General features: G+C 40.8%; 1 protein-coding gene across 1 annotated transcript in view; it reads left to right on the top strand.

Moving 5' to 3' along the window:
* tmtc1 (transmembrane O-mannosyltransferase targeting cadherins 1) overlaps positions 1-14,643 on the top strand; it is a 206,268-nt gene that overhangs the window by 128,448 nt on the left and 63,177 nt on the right. The gene's annotated exons all lie outside the window — the stretch shown is intronic.

Below are 14,643 nucleotides of genomic sequence, written 5' to 3'. Positions count from 1 at the left end.
GAATGATGACTGCACACAGTGAAGAACAGAGGGAGTGGGGGAAGTGGCTTAGCTGGTTAATGTCTACCTGCCACTTTAGTGATGAATAGTGATAGGGACGGATGGTGTGAAAGAGTGTAAAAAGAGAGAGAAAGGCCTGTAAGGCACAAGTAGCTGCTTTGAGCTCTTGGAATTAGCCTTTGTGTTTTTCTGAATTTCATGGCTTTGTTGCTGATTTTTCCCCTCTTTCTTCTGTTTTAGAAGTAACAAAACCTCACTCAAAATACCATTGACATTTGTTATAATGTACATAACAAAAAAATCAAGTTTTGCATGCTCAACAGTATGTGTAGCTCACTACATATGTTTAGCTAAAAACAAATCTTTAATCATTGTTCATTCAATATTCCTGTTTTTCCTAGCCTTTAACAAACCCTTTTCCATGAGCCCCAGACCATTGCATGTTAAATTTCACAGCTAGACAAAAGAGGAGGGTCCATGGGCAAGTTGTGGAGTTGCAGTTAGTTTAGACGTGTAGAAACACAGCATTCAGTCTGTTTAGACAGCAGAGAGTACAACTAGAACACTGAAAAATTTCCTTTGTAAGACAGCATTTATGAGTTTTATAAATGTGGACAAAACCAAGTTACGTTTGCCATGTGGGAGAATAACCTACAGTGGGTACGGAAAGTATTCAGACCCCTTTAAATTTTTCACTCTTTGTTTCATTGCAGCCATTTTCCAAAAATCAAAAAAGTTCATTTTATTTCTCAGTAATGTACACTCAGCACCCCATCTTGACAGAAAAAAAACAGAAATGTAGAAATTTTTGCAAATTTATTAAAAAAGAAAAACTGAAATATCACATGGTCATAAGTATTCAGACCCTTTGCTCAGTATTTAGTAGAACCACTTTGATCTAATACAGCCATGAGTCGTTTTGGGAAAGATGCAACAAGTTTTTCACATCTGGATTTGGGTATCCTCTGCCATTCCTCCTTGCAGATCCTCTCCAGTTCTGTCAGGTTGGATGGTAAACGTTGGTGGACAGCCATTTTCAGGTCTCTCCAGAGATGCTCAATTGGGTTTAAGTCAGGGCTCTGGCTGGGCCATTCAAGAACAGCCACGGAGTTGTTGTGAAGCCACTCCTTCGTTATTTTAGCGGTGTGCTTAGGGTCATTGTCTTCGGCCCAGTCTGAGGTCCAGAGCACTCTGGAAAAGGTTTTCGTCCAGGATATCCCTGTACTTGGCCGCATTCATCTTTCCCTCGATTGCAACCAGTCGTCCTGTCCCTGCAGCTGAAAAACACCCCCACAGCATGATGCTGCCACCACCATGCTTCACTGTTGAGACTGTATTGGACAGGTGATGAGCAGTGCCTGGTTTTCTCCACACATACCGCTTAGAATTAAGGCCAAAAAGTTCTATCTTGGTCTCATCAGACCAGAGGATCTTATTTATCACCATCTGGGAGTCCTTCAGGTGTTTTTTAGCAAACTCCATGCGGGCTTTCATGTGTCTTGCACTGAGGAGAGGCTTCCGTCGGGCCACTCTGCCATAAAGCCCCGACTGGTGGATTGCTGCAGTGATGGTTGACTTACTACAACTTTCTCCCATCTCCCGACTGTATCTCTGGAGCTCAGCCACAGTGACCTTTGGGTTCTTCTTTACCTCTCTCACCAAGGCTCTTCTCCCCCGATAGCTCAGTTTGGCCGGACGGCCAGCTCTAGGAAGGGTTCTGGTCGTCCCAAACGTCTTCCATTTGAGGATTATGGAGGCCACTGTGCTCTTAGGAACCTTAAGTGTAGCAGAATTTTTTTTGTAACCTTGGCCAGATCTGTGCCTTGCCACAATTCTGTCTCTGAGCTCTTCAGGCAGTTCCTTTGACCTCATGATTCTCATTTGCTCTGACATGCACTGTGAGCTGTAAGGTCTTATATAGACAGGTGTGTGGCTTTCCTAATCAAGTCCAATCAGTATAATCAAACACAGCTGGACTCAAATGAAGGTGTAGAACCATCTCAAGGATGATCAGAAGAAATAGACAGCACCTGAGTTAAATATGAGTGTCACGGCAAAGGGTCTGAATACTTATGACCATGTGATATTTCAGTTTTTCTTTTTTAATAAATTTGCAAAAATTTCTACATTTCTGTTTTTTTCTGTCAAGATGGGGTGCTGAGTGTACATTACTGAGAAATAAAATGAACTTTTTTGATTTTTGGAAAATGGCTGCAATGAAACAAAGAGTGAAAAATTTAAAGGGGTCTGAATACTTTCCGTACCCACTGTACATGGTTAAGGTGATGATGCTCCTTCTCTTGGGCTTGGGCAGTTGTTGGTATGTCAGTCAGAACTGAAAAAGTGTAATCTTCCAATCTTCCTAACATCCACGAGTTATTAGCCGTGCAGGAAATGATCTATTACGGTATATTTTTAAACATTTTGACCTGACAAAGAGCCAGCTGAAATTGTAATGTTACCCATTTAAATAAATACAGTCCCGTCCAAACGTATTGGTACGGTAAGGCCACTTCCTTTGTTTTTGTTGTTCACTGAAGACATTTGGGTTTAAGATCAAAAGATGAGACAAGAGTTCAGAATTTCAGCTTTCATTTCCTGGTACTTTTTTACTTCTGAAAGATTCGCTGCTCTCCAGTGGAGAGAACAGGTAACTATGGTAATGCTAGATGAACAGGAACACCAAATTAATGCATTTAACTTTAAAATGTACAAAACTTTCTTCCGGGGGTACATGCCCCCGGACCCGCCGAGAGTGTCCGAGGCCCACCCACCATAGTCTCTTATAATCCTGTGGGAAACACTGCAATATAACAAGTGGTGAAATTGAGTTTGTAACTCACTTCTGCTACATAGCAGACAATATACATTAATATAGAAGCAATTAAAAAATGGTAAAAACAAATAAACTGTAGTCAATGGAGCATTGCTGAGGATGAATTTGAGAATTTGCTGATAACTGCTGTTGTTGAGTTTGTCAAAAGTAAAGTTGTTTAGCATTAACCTGTATATCCCCCAGGAATATTCTCCTCTCTGGTCAGACATTTGATATACTGTCTTTATTTGGGGATTTCGTGGCTTAGTTTACCTTTGTTAAAGTTCCTAAGAACAATAACTAGGCAGTCCAGGATTGTCTGGTCCACACACAGTATCTGGTTGGCAAGCATGCCCTGTGTCTTCTGCACGTTGGCCTGCAGGAGTATGTAAACACTGACCAGTATGAAGGACATAAACTCACAGGGGGAGAATAGTGATGTAGGATCACTGTCACATCATCACAATAGCTACTGTTCAAGTAACAACAGATACCTCAACCTTTCGTTTTGCCAGAAAGTTCTGTGTCACAATCACCTCTAAAGAGTTGCCTACTGGAGTTTGAGCGAGTGGTAGTAGTGAGCAAGATGGAGAGAGATTGACAGTGGAATTCAAGGACAGAGGGAATGATTAACTGACAGAGAAAAGGAAGACAGAGAGCCATTGAGAGCACAAAAACAAAATAAGTAGAGACTCTCCAGTGAGAGTGGAGAGGCTCTTGACTTGAGAATGAAGTGCAGTAGAGAGTGATACTGCTGTGTAAGAGTGTATGAGGACCCACAGGCACGCACCAAAGCGCAGCTAAAGTGAGTGCTTCTCACCTCATTACATCTTTCAAATGATTAATATCCCAAATGACTAATGACTAATATCATTGTAAATGTAAATGCTCCGTATTTGTATAGAGCCTTTCTAGTTTTTTCGACCACTCATAGTGTCATTAGTCATTAGGGACTGAGACATCTTGAACAGCTGAGCCATGAAATGCATCATGCAGACATGCTTTTCAAGACTTTTCAAGACTTTTCACTGTTTTATTTTATTGCTTTTTAAAGAAAGTCGTGATTAATTACTACTTGGGTCTTTTTTGTAGTTTTTTCATCATATCTATCAGTATTAACACTGCTCAGCAAAGTAACTGATTTTAAAATCTGAAATATGGATAGATTGCTAACAGTTGAGGCAAGAGTGTGATCACACCTTAAAGGCAGGGTAGGCAAGTTGCTTCAAAAACACTTTTTGTCATATTTACTGTCTATAAACACCAATGCATATTAAAAAGTTAGATGTAAATGTAAATGCTCCGTACTTGTATAGCGCCTTTCTAGTCTTTTCGACCACTCAAAGCGCTTTTACACTACATCTGCATTCACCAGTCACACACATTCATACACTGAGCCAAAGTGCTCAAACGGAAAGCGTTCTCTGAAAAAGAGAGCATAAAAATCGGCTGTCTGTAGTCCTCTCAGGGCTGCAGTAAACACAGCTACGTTTCATTCGGACCGAATGCAATGATTGGCTGGCTGACTGTCACTCTCCCTCGTTGCCATGGCTACCAGCCCTGCTGCTACAGGAGCTGCCCCCGCGCGCGCACCTGGTCAGCTCTCAGACCTGACGAGCGAAGCGGTCAGACTGGTGGGTGATATCTGCGTGGCTTTTCAACGATAGTGACTGAAAACTGAGGAACACCAAGGGGCTGACACACCGTAGTGGCTTCATTTCTGATGGACAGGTAATCTGGCTTTTATCATTTTGATGGTAATTGTTACTTTCATCGCTAGCAAACGTAGCTACCTACGCATAGAGCTAACGGTAGCTACCTACTTAGCATTCAGCTAACTGTTGCTACGAATGCAGGCTGGTGTAGGAGCCAGAGAAGAGACGATGAATTATATCTAGCTGTAGGTGAGCTGGAACAGCAGCGCAAGCTGTGTTTTCCAATGCTAATATTAGGTTAGACAGTGTAGGTGTAGACTGCGCCAGTTTAGTTATTCACTATCTGGGTTTATTATACTATGTTTACACCTATCTTTACACCTTGTATCTAATATGTTTGTGTAATTATCTTGTGTCTGCAGGCGTTGTTTGACTGTATGTTACTCTTTTACAAATGATGTAGCTGTGTGTTTGTAGTTATGAGAAAGACATTTCAACGTTACTGTACATAAAAAATGACGGCTAAAGGTCCCCAAGTATCTGTGTTTCTGGTATATAAGCTACCTATAATATAGTTTGACATTTTTCATAGCTAAATCTACTGTGTGAAAACCTTTTACTGTAACTGGTGCTGTTATCCCATTACTTATTTTACCAGAAGTAAAAAATCCTGTATGTTTTATTTCTACTGTGCCCTCAGGTCACCTGCAATCTTCCATAGCCCTGTGCTTCTCACCAGTACACTGATCGGACAATGCTGGCTGGCCTGGATTACAACCACCGTGTCTACAGTCCAGCCAGGAGAAAAGCTGATGACACAGTTCAATATGGTGCATTCTTATTACTCCTATGCATTTTACTCAATACATTTATAAGTGATGAGTCAAAAAATATTAAACAGTATGAGGAATACAGATAGATGGTGCTGATTTATTGTTATTGATTGCATTTTATGTGGAAATAGTTTACTAATTACTCTATAAGAGAACAATGTCAGGTGTTAGAAACTTTTCACTAAGCCGATCCTCCTTTCTGTATTATCGGGTACAGCAAGGTGTACAACAAAAAGTCCAGGAAGTGGAGCTTGTACTCATTGAAAGTGGAGAAAGACAGTTACATCGCAGACCTCCAGAGTGCCTGAGGGGATGCCTAGAAGCAGAACCAGGAGACCTGATGATCCCTGTCAACATGGGGTTCATTCAGGTGTCCCTGCCCCAACTGTGTTGCTAGATACAGCAAAATATAAATCAAAAAGTAATATGCTTGGTTTTGAAATGTGGTAATCATGTCAGAGAGGTGACTGATATATTTAATCATCTCCACAGCAGTGATATGATGCTATGAGTAAAGTCTGGACTGTCTTCATAATCAGTCGATACATCTGGACACACCTTGTCTCTTCCTGTATATACTTATTTTAATGATGTTTAAAATGATCTATTTGTGTTATAGGTTGTAGTTTTAGTAGTATTTAATAACAATAAACAAGTGTTATACCACATTTGGATGTCATTATTGGAGACATAAGACATAAATGTAGTTGCTTGATTGTTTACGCTGCAAGTGTAAAGAAAAGGCATTTATCATTTTCAATGTTTTGTTTAAAAAATAATGAAAATATTACAGGGAAAATATACTTTGTATTTTCTCTACCCTCCTGGGAATAAAACAAAAACAATGTACAGGTATTTATTCACACAGTGGAGAGAATTATTTGTGTAGCAGTTAGTGACATTACATCTTCCACCCTGCTAGGATTATACCTCTGTATTGTCCTGGTGGATCAGGAGAACAGTTGCATATCTTCCAGAAACAGCAACGTAGTATCACGACTCTGTGACCAAGTGCTCCACACTGCCACACTACAAACTGTCTGTATGCTGCATGACTGAACTGTCTGTTACTCTGTCCTGGGTCTGGAAGGTCAGCCATGTGTGGTGCATGGAAACACTGTAGTCTGGATGTTGTCCACAGTCCTCAGATTCTGGCCTGTAAAGGAATATATAGTTGTTAGAACCCCAAATTGGAAAGATCGGTGTAACAAGACAACATTCATGAACATAATCAGATATTTTTATTGAACAGGGGTTTGTTGTTCTCTAACGGGACTTCTGTGTCTACATTACACACCAGGTCAATGTACATGACACAGATGAGCCCATGGCTGAAGCAGAGCTGTAGTTAGTTGTAGTAATCAGTAAACGATAATAAAGTAATAACAATAGTGATGGATTACATTTATAAAGCACTTTATTTTTGACAGTCAAAGGGCTTAGGGGGAAACACCAGAGAAACTTTGAGACAAGCACACTGGGAGATAATAGACTAATATTAAAATATATATACCTGTTCATATGCCGTTGTTGTTATGAGTGTGAAGCTCGAGGCAGGTATGTGCTGCTCGGCTTGCACCTGGTCCTCCTCGTCCTGCCTCTTCTTCCTCGGACCCTGGCAGCCCTCCCTCCTCTGCTTCGCCTCGACCCCGGTTTAGAAGCTTTTACTTATTTTTTGTTGTTGCTGCGTTCACGAAACTCAAGTAATATATATACTACTATAAGAGCGATCTATTGTTCTGATTTATTTTTCCTTTAATGGTACATGGACTTGTTTTATGTTTGATTTGTTGCACACCACTGTGTGTGATGCAAATGTTTACATTGATTGCTCTTTGTAACTTGTGTAGTGAACCTACTACTGTTATGTAAGTTATGAATAATAATATTTGGAAATATTAATTCATAAAAACTCTTGGTTTTGGGGCACCACCTAAAATTTTCTCTCCTCCCAAGGCTTTAGGACTCCTTGAGTATAGCTTTAATTATTACACAATTATTCACTAGTGATCAGTTAGTTAATAATTGCTAATCATTTTGAGTCCGTTTAATCAGTCAGTCTCAAAGTCGTGAATCCTCCATCCAGTAACTTGGATTTAAACAGTACACACACACAGTTCCTGTGATTACGGTGAAATTTATTAACTAACTAAAGTGAATACACAGTGAGGTTAAATATATCAAAGACACAGAACAATAATGATTAAACAGCCAGAATGCAAACAATGAGAATAACAGAGTTTATGGTGAATTTAGTTGGCCTATTGTGGAAAGAATTTGAGTGTAAGAGAACAAGGGAACAAATGAACGCAAGTTATGATAATAACTTCAATTTGGCTAGGAGTTTAGGCTAAGGGATTAAAAATAAAAGATTAAAAGCTAATGGACATCAACTGACCACAGAATGTAGTTTGCCTTACTGCTTGTTGGTTTCTCAGCTGCCAGGTGGCATGGATGGCCCCACGCATGGTAATAGAACTACTGAAATTAAAGTGGTAGGCCACTAAGTAACTTAACAAAGATTATTTAATTCAAACAAGGTAATAGGCAAGTTTATAAGGAGACAATATTTATTTGTCTACAAAGGAATTTGAGGCTGTGTCCTTCTCTGGCGTCTGGCTTTCCTCACTAGTTTCACAACTGGGTGTGAAAAGGGAGAGGGCATGTTGGGGAATAAGCCATTTTTAATACTTCTGAGACATAACACTTACCCAGGAAAACCCATTAAGGCAAGTCCTGGTCTGTGTCATGGCCTTAATGGGTGCACCAAAATCTTGACTGTAATCTGTGTCAGAATGAGCGATATTTATGCATGTCAGATTTATGAATGATGAATGTCTGGTGAATCTGTGTTGCTCACATGTTTGAAAAATTAAGTAGTAAAACAAAAAAACAAGCTTTGGCCGTAAGGCTGGCACTGTGTTCAACTTTTTTAATAGACAATTTATTACCCTGACTACACACACACACGCACACACAGAAAAATGGTGAGGGAAGATTGATTCCATGTAGAGCAGAGGTGGAAAGTAACAAATTACATTTACTCATGTTACCGTAATTGAGTAGGGATTTTTTTGTGTACTAATATTTAAAAGCATTTTTATAATCTGTATTTTTACTTTTACTTAAGCATGTTTTCTTTGAGGTATTGTACTTCGCTACATTTTAAATCACAGCCGTTACTGAGTAAAAAAGAATCACGTTTTCAGGTGGCTCAAAGACAGGACTGACTGTGACTCAGCTTGCTGCGGATAGTCCCCAGCTGCAGAGGCACCAGGACCGACCCATGGCGCTGAATCCCACGTCCGGCGCAGCACAAATCGCTTTATATCTGAAAGGGCTGCAAAATGTCAGGGGGCTACATACTGCGCCGCAAGAGGTTCTGGCACAAATCAACTCTGCCCAGCTGATGTGACCCCGGCAATTTTAATGATGTCCAGCTCGCGCTGTGACAGTAACATAACTGGTAGGCTACAGTTATGCAATTTAATAATCTTAAAATTGAAGCGCAGCCTTGCTGTTTTGGACTGTGAGCGGTACTTTATCGGGGCTGTTGAAATTAACCTGTGGATTTGTGGTGAGAAAGGCCTATCTGCCTAATCTGTAGTGTTTTTGGTTTGTTTCGGGTTCACATGCAGCATGCTGTCCCAAACTGTGTTGGTCTAATGGTCTAAAGGGGATAGGCTATATACAAGCGGATCAATAAGGTAATGCACAGCAGAGTAGAGGCCAGCTAGAATAAAAATATTATGAACTCTCATTATGACATATTATGACATTAGTATCGTAATTTTGTTTGTCTGCTCCACACACAGGATCCGGTCGGCCAGCATGCTTTGTGCATCCTGAATGTTGGCGTGTGGTGACATGTAAACACCGACCAGAGTGAAGGAAGCAAACTCACGGGGGGAGTTAAACGGTTTACAGTTAATAAGAAATTCCAGATTAGGAGAACAGTGCTGCTGAATCAATGTCATGTTGGTACACCAGCCATTGTTAATATAAAAACAGACACCTCCACCTTTTGTTTTGCCGGAGAGTTCTGTGTCGCGGTCCGCTCTGCACAGTTGGAAGCCTGCCAGCTGCAGTGCGGAGTCCAGTATCAGTTCACACAGCCACGTCTCCGCGAAGCACAGAACAGAAGATGAATACAAGTTTCTGTTTTTCCCCACCAGAAGCTTAAGTTTGTTGCACAGTGAGCGCACATTGGAGAGAAATATTGCCGGTAGGGGTGTGCGGATTCCCCGCCGGCGAAGCGACCCTTGCTCATTTCCCTCTCCTGCGGCGCTTCACATCGCAAACGACAGCAAGCGAGCCCTTGACCAAAATGTCCAATAATTCCACTGATGACGCAAGAAAAGTGGGAATTAAATCTGCTGGAGTTGTTCCCCTGATGTTCATGAGCTCCTCCCTGGTGAAAGAGTATCGGGAATCACAGCCGAAAACTGAATTAAGTCACAAAAACAAAACAAAACCAAGCACCTAACACCTAGGCAGCTATACTCAGCGCCATCTTTTTTTTTTATTTTTTTTTTTATAAACCTGTCCTGCCCAGCAGCCTGGTATAGAGTATGATGACCTGGATACCATATTGTGCCAGACATATTTTACTTTAACAAGACAGTATTAAAATACTCCTTTGTCTGTTTTATTATTTATTTAATTATGTATTGATTTGTCACCGGGCTGGACAGGGGGGCAGACACGGGGATGGGGGGGCACAAACAGACAGCACAGAGAAAGGACAAGACCTGTAAGAGAAGGGGGAAAGGGGGATGGAAGGTGGGGACAACAGGGAAAAGCTGTGGGAAGCACCAGTTGCAGAAAGCAACGAAACCTGCAATAGAACAGAGAGGGGGGCTTGGGGAGGAGAAAAACAACAACAAACAAAAACAAACAATAAAAATAATAATAATAGTAAAAGACCACCAGCCGAAACAGCAGCAATGAACAGCTGACATATTAAGACAACTAAGAGAAAAATGAAAACAAGAAACAGTCCAGCACACTAAATAAGCAATACAGCACAGCCATGAGAGCTGGAATAATAACAATTAATTTAAATAAGTAACTGAAAGAAAAGCATCAGGAATAATTCTACCAGGGACAACCTAAATTTGTTTGTGTCTATGTGTGAGACTGATTGTGTCTGTGTGTGTCTGTGTGCGTGTGGGTGAATGTGTCTGTATGTGTGTGGGTACATGTGTGTGCGCATAAGCCTGTTAAAGAATGTAGTTGTTAGTGAGAGTGGGACGCCACGACTGTGCCACACTTACCCCAGCAACAGGCAGGCAAGAGCCCCAGTAGCCAATAGGGGTGGGAGAAAGAAAAAGAATAAATCAATCAAAAAAAACCCAAAGATTCCCAGATGCACCGCAATGCAAACGCGGAAGACCCCGACCCAAATGCCAGTTGACAACGTAATGCCGACAGAACAACTGGCCGACAGAGAAATGGGGAAGCACGGATCCGAGGCCAACGACGCAAACAGGTCCCTCCAAGCCAACAAGGAAATGCCTCCCCCGGACTCCAATGCACAAACTAAACGCCCAGCAGCCATTCAGAGACCCTGCCCAGGGAAAAAGCACAATGCATCAAGATGTATCGACAATCGCCCCACAATCCCACCGCAGCCCACCAAACCGCAATCGGATCAACCCGCGCAGAGACCCCCACCCCCAGAAGCCAGGGCACCCTGCGACCCCCCAAAGCGCAAAGGACCCCAGACCGCATGTCCCGGGGGAAGCTGTACCCCGCCCCAAGGAAGAACAGCAGAGAGCCGCCATACTCCCATACAATCATACATACTATGTTAATAGAAAAAGTATTATGCTAACGCCTATAAAGTCACATTAAAATTACCACCTGTTTGAATGTAGCCAAAATAGGGATATGACTTTATATAGTCCAGTGTTTCCCATTTTCCCAGTCCAGTGCGGCCTGCCATAGTCTAAATAGTTCCGCCACAGTTTCATAATGAAGCATAAACATTCACAAACTTAAAACATAAAATGTTCTCTAACATTGTTTTACGCCATTGCTTTAGCAAAGGATCTGTTAAATGAAATAATATCTGGCTTTGTGCCCTCTTCAAATCACGAAAGACTGCAACTTAATTAAATAAGTATAATAATAAGGCCTATAAATAAGATATTAAAGGGACTATATGTAAATTTTTCAATGAAATTAATCCAATTTTCATTGCCTTATTGTCAATGGGCTCAAAACTCACTTGTTTTCTCCATTGCTTGCATCAGCCACTATTCTGCTTTTAATGTGGGGACGCCGGGTCGGAACAACCGAGCAGTCGCTAATGTTATCCGGTGCAAAGTTATATGCTTTCCACATTACTTCACCAACTAACGCCACCCATATTACCATCCTGTGGACCACTGTTGATTTAGCCAGCAAGAAATTCATACAGCTCATTTTCAGGTTCATAATCTTATTTAGGGGTTGTACCAGAACAGGTTTACATAGGTTAATTTTCAAAAAACACCATATTTTTGTCATACTGCGCATTGCTGCAGCTCCTCTTTTCACCTTGTGTGTTGAAGGCTTTGTTTTAGCTATGGATTGATACATCTTGTCTCTACATGATCTTTGTTGGCAGTTGCACATGCCAATTACTAGTTAAAGGTTCAGTGTGTACGTTTTAGTGACATCTAGTGGTGAGGGTTGCGAATTGCACCCCCCTCCCCTATCCAAGAGAGTTGTATAGCTACGGTGCAAAGATGTCATCTATGAGATAGTAGAGAGTTGCCAGTCAAGAAATTAGGTTTCTGTAGATAGATACTGTATATTAAGGAATTATATTTACTTAATTATTCAGTAAAACCATATATTTTTTTATATTATTATTACTTGTTCATTAATCAACAACAGCCACATCAAGAAATGAAGTGCTCTCATACTCCTGTAATACAGTATTTTACAACTTGGGAGGGTTGGCTCATCTGGACTAACATACCAAAGTAACATCTCAGAAACTATCACATCTAGTGCATCAAGTCTGACCACTGACAGATAACAGGACAATGTAAGCTCACTGTTTCTGCACCATAGTCCATTATAAACCACATAATACATGAAGTTTACAAAGGCATTGGCTGGTGAGGATCAAGGCTCCTCTCACTTTGCTTAATTAGATAAGCATGCAAATCTTACTAAAATGTCTTTTTGAATTTTTTAAAATACTACAGAAACACAAAGTAATACTGACAGCCATAATTGCAGCTTGTGGTAAAACGGTGCTACATTTTTAATGGGCATTTAGCGTGTGAAAGTAAAAGTTACACATTTGTGTGCAAAAGTTTAGCTGGCTGAAGCTATCATTTTATTGCCAATTAGTGATCAGCTGATTGTCTCACAAACATAACCGACAAAGCCAAAACAGAGCGCAGAGTTTAGCTGGCTGATGCTTCTATGCTCTAAGCTAATGTTACGGTTTTATTGCGAATTAATCAGCTGATTGTCTTGCTAATGTAACTGGCATAGCCAACCCACAGGCTGGAGAATAACTAGGCGACATGAAATTAATGCAACTACATATTTCACACCACTAACAGGGGAAACACCTCACGGCTCTCTGTGATTATGGCCAGCTTCAAGCTAAAGCTATCAAACAACAGCTTTCATTTGCATCGCTAAAGTCTGACAAACTTAAGTTAATTACCTGTCCAGCAGAAAACAGACAACTTCAGCACCGCATTGAAAACATCTGTCCCACATTATAGTCTTCCATCTGGGAAAATCCACAACATCCGTGATTTCTGCCGTCAGCTGTCTGCATCTGTCCCGACTCTGGCTTCATGGTATAAAGATCCACAGGCTGTTGGCTCTCGTACTAAATAACACGTGTGCTCTTCATTTGTCCAAATGTCACTTCTATTCTTAACTCTAATAAACCAGAAGACTACTCAGAGACTTTATATTATTATTATTATTATTATTCCCTCTTCTTCTTCTATGTATGTATTCAATGTAGTGATGGGCGTCTACACAGCTGGAATTATACAAGCAGAAGAAGAACGCGGTGATGGTTTGTTCGTTGACAGCTACAATAGAAACATGACGACAAAATACAGCGACCTCCATAGAAGGGGGTGCCCATGGTTATGTAGATAAAAATACCTCATTCTAAGGTAATAAAAACATAATGGTTCATTATGTAAGGTCTTTACACACCACTGAAAACATAGTTATGGATATTATATTGCATTTCTTTCAATAGATCCTCAGAAATATTACACACTGAACCTAGCCAATCAGAAGCAGAGAAGGGCAGTCAGTGAGAAGCTGGTAAACATGGCTTCGGTTCAGCTGTATATCCCCTTACCAGCTTAGCAACGTGGAATGGAGCAAGAATTTGAGAGTGGTGAGTTTTTAATCTGTAACAAAAGTATCTTTCATCCGTAAGTTTTAAATGAGGGAGAAAAAGTAGAGGAGAGAGGAGCTCATTGCATCATGGGAAGTCCCCAGGCAGTCTAGGCCTACAGCAGCATAGTGAGCATGCTTAGCGAGCATTATCGTGCATTTTGCTGTTATCCCTGTGACATCACAGGGATGAAAGGGAAAGGGCTGGACCACAGGCGAGCTGTTTTGTATATGCCAATGCTTAAGACACCAAATTAAAAACCTTTTTTTGAGAACTGTCAAGGGTGCATGTGGAGTGGACTTAATTGTTGTTACCACTTCCCTGAGCATGTCAACCAGGCTGAAACTGTCCAGCAGGGCTTCACAGTGTATGCTGGGTGTGTCTTCAGCTGTTATGGCCTTGTGGAGTTGACAGATGTTGGTTGTTTTGTTTTTCAATAAAATAAATAAAACATACACAGTGGTGTTCTTAGAGAGCCAAGTGAACAATACAAGAAACATTTATGTTCAGCCCATATGATAATACCAGGTCCAAAGAGTGACCTACATTATGAGTTGGTTCATTAACATGCTGTTTAAAATCCATACACTCTAATACATTAAAAGTGCTTCACTTTATTAACTCTCCTGTTATCAACATGTATATTATAATCACCAATTAAAATTGAACGTATTATTATTGATCATATTTAACGTGAATGCATGTGAGAAATTCAGAGAATTCAGCAAAAAAGAGAGTTTTGCAGTCTGTAGATGGTTAGTCTCAACAATGGCAGGTAACAGCTCAAGGTTACTGCATTATTCTCAAAATACACTCCAAGGTCAGCGTCTCTATACTTTAGAGGTTCAGTGAGTACTGCAGCTTTTCCCCCACCTTTCCTACCTTCTCTACAGGAATGGAAGAACACATAAATTGTGAGATAGGCTTCTGTAAGTGTTGCTGGTGCATCCTCACCCAACCAGG

Source organism: Micropterus salmoides, unplaced genomic scaffold, assembly GCF_014851395.1.
Source record: "Micropterus salmoides isolate LMB-PRFRI ecotype aquatic unplaced genomic scaffold, ASM1485139v1 Ms_hic_scaffold_23, whole genome shotgun sequence".
In the NCBI taxonomy this organism is placed as follows: domain Eukaryota; kingdom Metazoa; phylum Chordata; class Actinopteri; order Centrarchiformes; family Centrarchidae; genus Micropterus; species Micropterus salmoides.
This window is presented reverse-complemented; position numbering and strand designations above follow the sequence as displayed.